The following is an 8848-nucleotide window of genomic DNA, read 5'->3' on the forward strand; positions in this document are numbered from 1 at the left end:
GATTATGTTTTCAGCACCTACAATAAGCTCTCTCACTTTTTAGAGATTGGATTCCATTTTGATTTTATAGCCCCAACTCGGGTGATGTTGAAACTTGTAGTGTTGGCTAGTACAAAGTTGCCAACTCGTGAATCTCTCTAATCGTTCATCATGGGATCAAAAACATTTCTTTGCTAGCTTTGAGTGGCTATTTAAACCCTATTCCCAAGCTCATCCTATCTCTTTGACCTCTTAAATGTTCTTGGGCATGCCAAACAGAATTGACCCTGAGAGTCACAAAATTCCATATGACAACAATCTTTGATAGGGCACATCTTAGAGGTTGTGCAAGGTATGGATGCAATTCTAGGTGCTACATGATCATGTTGTCAACATGTACAATAATCTCTTTCTTTTTGTGGAGATTGGATTTTATTTTGATTTTGTGGCCCCATCTCGAGTGATGTTGAAACTTATAGTGTTGGCCAGTACAAAGTCGCCAACTGGTGAATCTCTCTAACTATTCATCCTAGGATCAAATTGTTTTCTCCGTTAGCTCTAAGTAGTTGGGTAAACCCTAGTCCCAAGCTCATCCTTTCTTGTTGACCGCTCGAACATTCTCAGGCATGCCAAATGAAATTGACCATGAGAGTCACTAAATGCCATAGGGCATCGATCTTTAACGGGGCATATATTGGAGCTTGTACAAGGTATAGATACAATTATGGGTGCTACTAGATTGTGTTGTCGACACCTACAATAACCAATTTTTTTTTTTGGAGATTGGATTCTTTTTTGATTTGGTGGCCCCATCTCGGGTGATGTTAAAACTTGTAGTGTTGGCTAGCACAAAGTCACCAACTAGTGAATCTCTCTCATTGTTCATTGTGGGATCAAACTTTCCACTCTATTAGCTCTAAGTGGTTGGGTAAATCTTAGTACCAAGCTTGTCCCATCCTATTGACCACTCAAACATTCTTGGACACACTAAAAAAAATTGACCCTAAGAGTCATTAAATGCCATAGGGAAGCTATCTTTAATGAGGCATATCTCAGAGCTCATGTAAAATATGGATTCAATTACAGGTACTACAGGATCATGTTGTTGAAACCTAAAATAACGTCTCATTCTTTTTGGAGATTGGATTCCATTTTGATTTTGTGGCCCCATCTCGGGTGATGCTAAAACTTGTAGTGTTGACCAATACAAAGTCGCCAACTGGTGAATCTCTCTAACCGTTCGTCGCGGAATCAAACTGTCTACTTCATTAGCTCTAAGTGGCTAGTTAAACCATAGTCCCAAGCTCATGTCATTTCGTTGACCGCTCAAACATTCTTAGGCACACCAAACGAAATTGACCCTAAGATTCACTAAATATTGTGTGTCAATACTTGGAAGAATGAAAAAGATACAAGAAGTTGAAGATGACATCCTAGGGGTATAAAAATTGTTCTTGGGGAGGCCTCCTTTGGTAGAAAGCATCCCTCTACCTTCTCCAAATTTGGTTTGAACTGTCATCTACATTCAAACCTCAAACTCCTCAAATTAGTATTGTAATTCCCTACCCAAGAATCCAAAACTTGCATAAGGCATCATTGGAAAATTAGCTAACTCTATTTGCAAGGCCCAAGCTTTATGATACACTATGCATAATGTGTCCTCAACCATTTCCCTTAGTTCCATCATGATTCCATGGTAGAAACTCATGGGAGAGTCATTTTTGTGCGGGTTGCCTGAGCAAGACCAACACATAGGGTGTTTTCAAAGCAATTTATAAAACCTTAATAGTTGAACACTTAAAGGAAAGTTTAATGAAGAAAAAATTATTGTAAAAAAATGAACTAACTTAATCCAATGTAAAACTTCAATGTTCAATCCATTATCTCAAACTTTCTTTACAAAATCCAAAAACTCTTAAAGGAAATGTAACAAAATATTTGTATTCAAATTTAAGAATGAACTCTTCCAACATCCAACCAGTAGATTTGTCTTCTTCTAGGTCTTATAGGAACTCCCAAGGTGTGCATTCAATTAAACCAACCATCTTGCCTTCGTTCCATACCATAACTAAAAATTTGCACAAAATGTTGTGGAGCAACTTTTAAAAGTTGTTGTCCACATTGCAATTTTGCATTTTTGACTTGTAGACCCTTGAAACATTTTTGAATAGAACCAAACAGGTTCAATAAATATTTTTAGACATCATGTTGCCCCCTAGTAACCAATATGCCTCTTTTTGTCCCCTAGACCCATTTGAGCAACTTCTTGACAACTTAGCAACTTTTGGCATTTGGGATCCTAATCAACCAACATTACATTTTATGAGTTCCAAACACTTGAGCAAGATGCAAAATCATTATTTAGGGCCTATTTGGGTCATATCTCATTTACCAATGACTTGTATGGACTTTGACCCACTTTGACACTCTAGTGTCCCCTTAGCATTTATTAGCTTGCACATACCTAAACAAGGCTTAGTCAAACCAACTTGATCTAAGCACACCAACACACCACCTTGAATTGGCTAGAGTCACAACAAGCCTCAAAGCAAAAACAGCACAAACAAAGTCATAACAAGGGTTGTTAGGTTCCTTGCACCAGGATAATGACAGACAAAAGATATCGAAGAAAAAATATAACTATAGCTATAGGAATAATAAGAAGAGCATATATAATGTGTTTCCATGAATGAAGCTCTCGAAGAGATGGATAAGAAAGCAATATTGATATCAAATTTCATAAATAAATTAAAAACTGTATTTCAATTCTTCTCATGTTCTGAAGATAAAGCATATATAAACTTTTAACATGTTTATGATGACACCAATATTCAAGTTTAGACATTTACATAATGCAGCCAACTCAAGACTCAAACTTCAATGTTAATTGTATAATAGTAATATGAAGTCAAGTTTCATTGTTCTCATCCCAACAAAAACTCTAAATAAGTTACTCATAATCAACAGTACTCATAACTTGTACAATCTAAATACAAATTAATATCATAGCCTTTTTTACAAGTCAAAAGATACTATCAAAGCTTATTATAATGATTCCTACACTTATTTTGGATGCAAATTACATTAAAATGAAATACTTGAAATACTTAAAATGCAAACAAGAAAAACAAGATATATATTATGATAACTAATAATGTTATACATGAACAAACAGATGCATCAAATTTGTAAGTCTAATAATGTCATGCATCAAATATATGTCATACATTAAATATAAAATGTCATATATACATCAAATGTATGTCGAATATGCCTAGTATCATAAAATTCAAGATATATGTCCACTAATGCCTATACATATGTCCATCCCTATATCTTTTCCTTCCCATGAGGGAAAGGAAACAAATCCCTAAAGGTCTTTAGTCATAGGGGATGATGGGGTCTTCCTCATATGCTTGCTCATCCTCTTGTTTAGGCTCCTCTCTAACTAGAGTTGATACAAACAAAGTATATATGAATCAATAATTATTATATATTAAAATCAAGTATATGTACACATAAATTTAATTTAATTTTTACCACCATCAAATAGCCACTTTGTACATCCACCTTAGTCTCAAATACAATCGAGAATAACATGGCCCTACAACAATTCAATCAATATAATCACTCGATCATACTTATAAATACCATTTGAAATTTCAATACTAACAATTATAAATAATAACTAAAACTATGAAAAATATTTCATACCTCGGTCAATGGATCTAAACTAGCCATCGCAGCAACAACTGCACAATCAATGGACTGGAGAAGATGAGGAGGAGTCTCTGACATCAACGATTTCAAATCATATAATACAATTTACATATTTTTATAGAATTTAATATAATCAAATGAATTAAATTAACATGAAATAAATGTACCTTTATGAAGGTCGTATTATGCCTAGGCTTAGAGTCCCTTGTGAATGTTGATGGTCTAGTAGAGATCTAATGCACATGGATTAAAAAAATTCTCAATCCTTCATATGATTACTTAATAAATATATGTATTAATTTAAATGATTAAATCGATACATACCTATCAACTCATCAACAAGATGTAAAATGGAGTCAAGGAATTTGTACTAGGGTCATCAACACTCTTACCCTAAATTTTGAACAATGTCAAGACATGCTAATTAATTAGTCATTCAATGTAAATACGAAATATGATCAAATTAGTTTATTGTAATTGTAATTTACATGTGTCAATGCCAAATGTCTCACTGAGGAAGTCATCAGTGACTAGCCCATCATCCATAGTGTCTCCAATGTGACTACCAAACATGCACAAGGATCCACATGTGACCACAGTGCAAAGAAGGCTCCTCCTCAACTAATGAACTGGTGCAATGAATGAGGGTCTATGTCAAAGCGTTGATAGTCCTTAGAGTATTGGTCTCTATATGTTCCTTCATAGTTGAAGGAATAATGGCATGCTCACCATGTAGCTCGACCATAGGTTCTCTAATTGCATTAAGGTAACAATATTCCTTCAACCTCTCAAATGACGACCCCTCACCTCTACCTTGAGAATCTAACATGTCAAAATAATTGGGGATCTCCTTGATGAAAAATTCACAATATAATTTCTTTAAGAAATATATTGGAACCTCATGATTATTGCAGGGAGGGGCATAAAATACTATCCACCATGTATCCCAAAAGTTATTTATAATATCATCATGTATGCACAGTGAATGGGGAACTTTTTAGTTATAATTTTAACAATGTCTTGTTTTCCTGGCTTTTTAAACAATGCACATATGTTACCTTTCATTATGTCCTTTTTCTTACATCTTTATTGGATAATTTTTTTGCATAATATCTTCTTTGTTCTTCTCTCTTAACATGCCAAATATCCAACTTAGCACTAACAAAACCTGCATGGCTCATAATGGACTCAAGGGAGGATGTCAATTGTGCTCTCATAGGATTAGTTTTCTCGCAAGCTTTCAACCTACCAATGATTGCTTCTATTTTATTTTTCCCTCATTCTATTTTATTCATTATATTTTCTTGGGTGCTAGGAAGAGGTCTTTCAATCGGTGGAGGTTTCAAAGGTTCTTTCTCTTCCTCATGAGGGTTTTCATTTTGATTTTGTTGATCAATCTAGGGATTTGGTGGTTGATTATTCACATTTTTTGATGAGACGCCAATTGCATTTTAAATAAATAAACAAACTTGAAGAAAAACTAAAAAACAAAAAACAATGCTAAAACATACAGAATAATGCAAAAATAAGAGTTGAAAACATACTTGATGATCCCGATCTTGATCTTCAATGACAAGGAGGCATTTTGAGGAGGAGAGTGAGAAAATATTTCACCTTCTACAAAATGTGTGTGTGCTATTGGGGGCAGTGAAGGCAACCAACAAAAGGAAACAAAAAAAATGAGATGGGTTGCAGGTTGCAACCCATAAATAGGTGTTTTAAAAAGTGTGCACGTGCTATTGAAAATTTGAAAAAAGAAGAAGATGTGTGTCATCTTTCTAGCACCACAAATTGGTGCATTTGCCTTAAATATGTATTTATGTCTCTCTAACTTTGAAAATATTACCGATAATCATCTAATTTGAATTGAAATTTATTTATTAATAAGAAAAGAGAGATCATGTGGTGAATGTGTTCATGTTGGTGCCCTTGCTAGATTGTATGCAACTGAGCATATGAATTTGACTGAATCATCACTACATTTTGTCATTGTTTTAAGACCCCTTGTTCACCAACTCAAGTCGTTAAAATTTTATAAAATAGAGAAAGGATAAATAAAGGGTATTGAGAAAAAGTCAGTTAAAAGTTAATTTAGTATTAACCTTAGTTAGCCTTGCCATCACAACTTTATATTATTTCCCTTCTCCTCTCTATTTTTTGTGTAGCCTTCTTAGTTTTTTCCTTGAATGCCTCTAGTGGAATTTATGATACTAATTGGTCTTGTTGTTGGAGGTTTTGAAATCATAAACTACTTGTGATGGGTATGGTTAATAGGGTGAGCATTATTTCCTCAAGAGTGATATTGCATTATTATTGGAATTATTTGGTTGATAGATAGAAGGTTGTAGATTTAATTTAATTTTGATAAATTGTTGTTCTGATTTTGATCTATTGTTGTTCTCCTCTTTGTTGTATTTTTGTTTGTTTGGTGACAATTCTTAGGGATTTGAGGTAGATAGGAGGGTAGATCATCTTGCGGGATGAAATTATCAGGGGTTTTGTTAAAGTCATATGTGCCTTTTTCTTTCTTGAATGGGAGTGTCAGTGGCAATTTGTTTTGGTTGTGTTCAAACACTTGTGTAGGTAAGAAGTTTTTGTCATGAGAAGAGGTAAATTTCATCTATGAGTGGTGAAAGATAATGGTTTTACAAGTGAGAAAAAAGATAGATAGGAGATTGACCTTTGAGGGGGATCAACGAAATCATCACTATCATTATGTGTGAGCTCTTCACCAAGATCAATGTAAGATTAGGTCAGATTGACATTGGCATCTATGGTGCATCAACACAAGATGAGGGGACAAATGACAATCTTCAATTTTTTTGGCAAGGGGTGCAGTGTCAACATAATAGCAGCACAAATGGGCATAGACATATTGAAGATATTTCTAAATTCATATGTGGTGCTAGTCATCATAGAGAGTATTATTTTGCATAGTCATTATGAAGAAACAAACTAGTATTTCATGTTTCGTTAAACTAGGTGACTTGTGGCATGTGATGATGTGGCTTGGGTATGTGGTCAAAACCAATGACCCCATTAATGACGATTCTCCATGCAAAGGAAGGGGAAATGCAATAATTCTAAGCCAATACAAGGGTTAATGGGAGTCTCATTTTTCTAAAAATGATGTGTGATACTGATTTTCTTGATGAATAGAATTCTGTGATGATTAAGGATCTTAGTTTAGTTAGTTTATCCATTATTGAACGTTTGAGTGTGGCATGTGTGAAGTCTTTATTTGTAATTGACAATTAGGGTGTGGGAGTCAACACATGTTTGCTGACACTCTGAACAAGGTCGAGAGAATTTTAAGATCTTTGCACACTTGATCACCTTATAAATATTCAGTTGAAAAGGTGTTGATGATAAATTATTAAATTGAAAATATAATTAGACTCTATCACTAATTTGTTCTTGTTATAGCGATATGGAGAGTAGAGGGAGAAATAAAGAGTAATAGTGGAGACTACAAAATAGAGATGAAAGAGATAGATATATAGAGAGGGGGAGGGATAGAAAAAATGAAAGGATCTTACACCATTAAAAATACATGTTGCTATCTTTAGCAAATCTAGTTGCCAAGAAAGGGAGAGATAGGTATAGAGGAATATGAAGAGAAAAAAATACAAAGAGGGATATATCTCAATAGATAGAGAGGGAGGGCGTGGAAGATGACGAGGGGAAGACACGAAGAGGTATCAATAGAGGTAAACATATAGAGCTAGAGAAATAAATAATGAGATAGGGAGATATGAGGCATAGAAAGATATGAATAAAAAGAGATAGATAGGAGTAACAAATGTGTGTGTGCGCGTGCATGCGTGCGACCAATGCCTATAATTGTAAGTTTATATTCATACAATTTATTAGAATCTAGAATATGGATTTGTAATGAAGAGAACATTAAGTAGCAAAAGCAACGATATCAAATAATCTAGATATGTGGATCATGTTTGATTAAAATAACCTATAATAAGATTTGGCTAATAAATTCTAAACACATCAATTCAAATATTAAAAAAAATGAATAAAATATAACTTTATATTTACAAATGATATATACTTAAACTTCAAAAGAAATGACACCTTTGTGTATCAACAAAAAATAATTATGTATTTTTTTCTAAAGGAGTAAAGAATTCAAAACAACAATATTCTTCTCATTTAAAATAGTCTAATAAAATTATATGAATGTTTATATTTAATAGTTTGCTTTATATTTCATATAATATGTAATAATAACTATTATTTTATTATATACTTTAGTAGGTTTAATAAAATTAAAATAAATAAATCAACTCAATATATAGTATATTTTAGTTAGTATTATATGTAGATATTAATTTATAATTATATATAAGAATATATAACTTATATAAAAATTAAATATATAATATTATAGTGAGAAAAAATTGAATCTAATATATTTTGTATTATACTTGAATTATAATATATTTTTTAAAATACAAAAATGGAAGCGCACATAATTTGTTGTTGGATTTAAATATAATTTGTGTAAGCAAGTAATATCAATTTTATATTTTACCAAGTTTATAAATGGTTGAAAATCTTAGTTTCATTTAGCAAGACAAAAATAAATTATGTTTTTAAGTCATGCTCTCCATCTATTTCCCACAAAGGAATTTAATACTAGGCCTAGAGTAGAAGATTGTAAGCAACATTTATGAGAACCCTCTTCCCACACCTCAAGTTTTATCTTCTCTATTTTTTTTGATGGAGGGTTCAGATCTGTGAGGCACGAAGCCTGCAAGCTGCCAACCAATGAAGGTCACCACATAGAGTTTTTAGGGCCCTGATATTGGCCCACTCATGCCTGAAACCTTTTCGGCTTAGGCCAAGGACTAAGGGGCTTTCATGCTGTCAAAATTAATCCTCATCCCTTATGATGGCAGAGTCTTGCACTCATAAAGACTTGATCCCTAGTAGACTCTTTGTGAACCATCAATTTCACAGTTGACTTGCCTCGTCTTTTCAATGTGCTCAAAAAGAACTTTAAAAAAAAAAAAAACGAGAAAAGAAAAGAAGAGGATCCACCGTTGAAATCGCTTCAATGGCAGTCATCACGTCTGCACGACTTCCAACCGTTGGATACAAATTTTAGCTCATGAATTTCAAATAATACGAT

The sequence above is a fragment of the Cupressus sempervirens genome, chromosome 9, assembly GCF_028749045.1.
Source record: "Cupressus sempervirens isolate cs-2001-9-10 chromosome 9, ASM2874904v1, whole genome shotgun sequence".
NCBI lineage: Eukaryota > Viridiplantae > Streptophyta > Pinopsida > Cupressales > Cupressaceae > Cupressus > Cupressus sempervirens.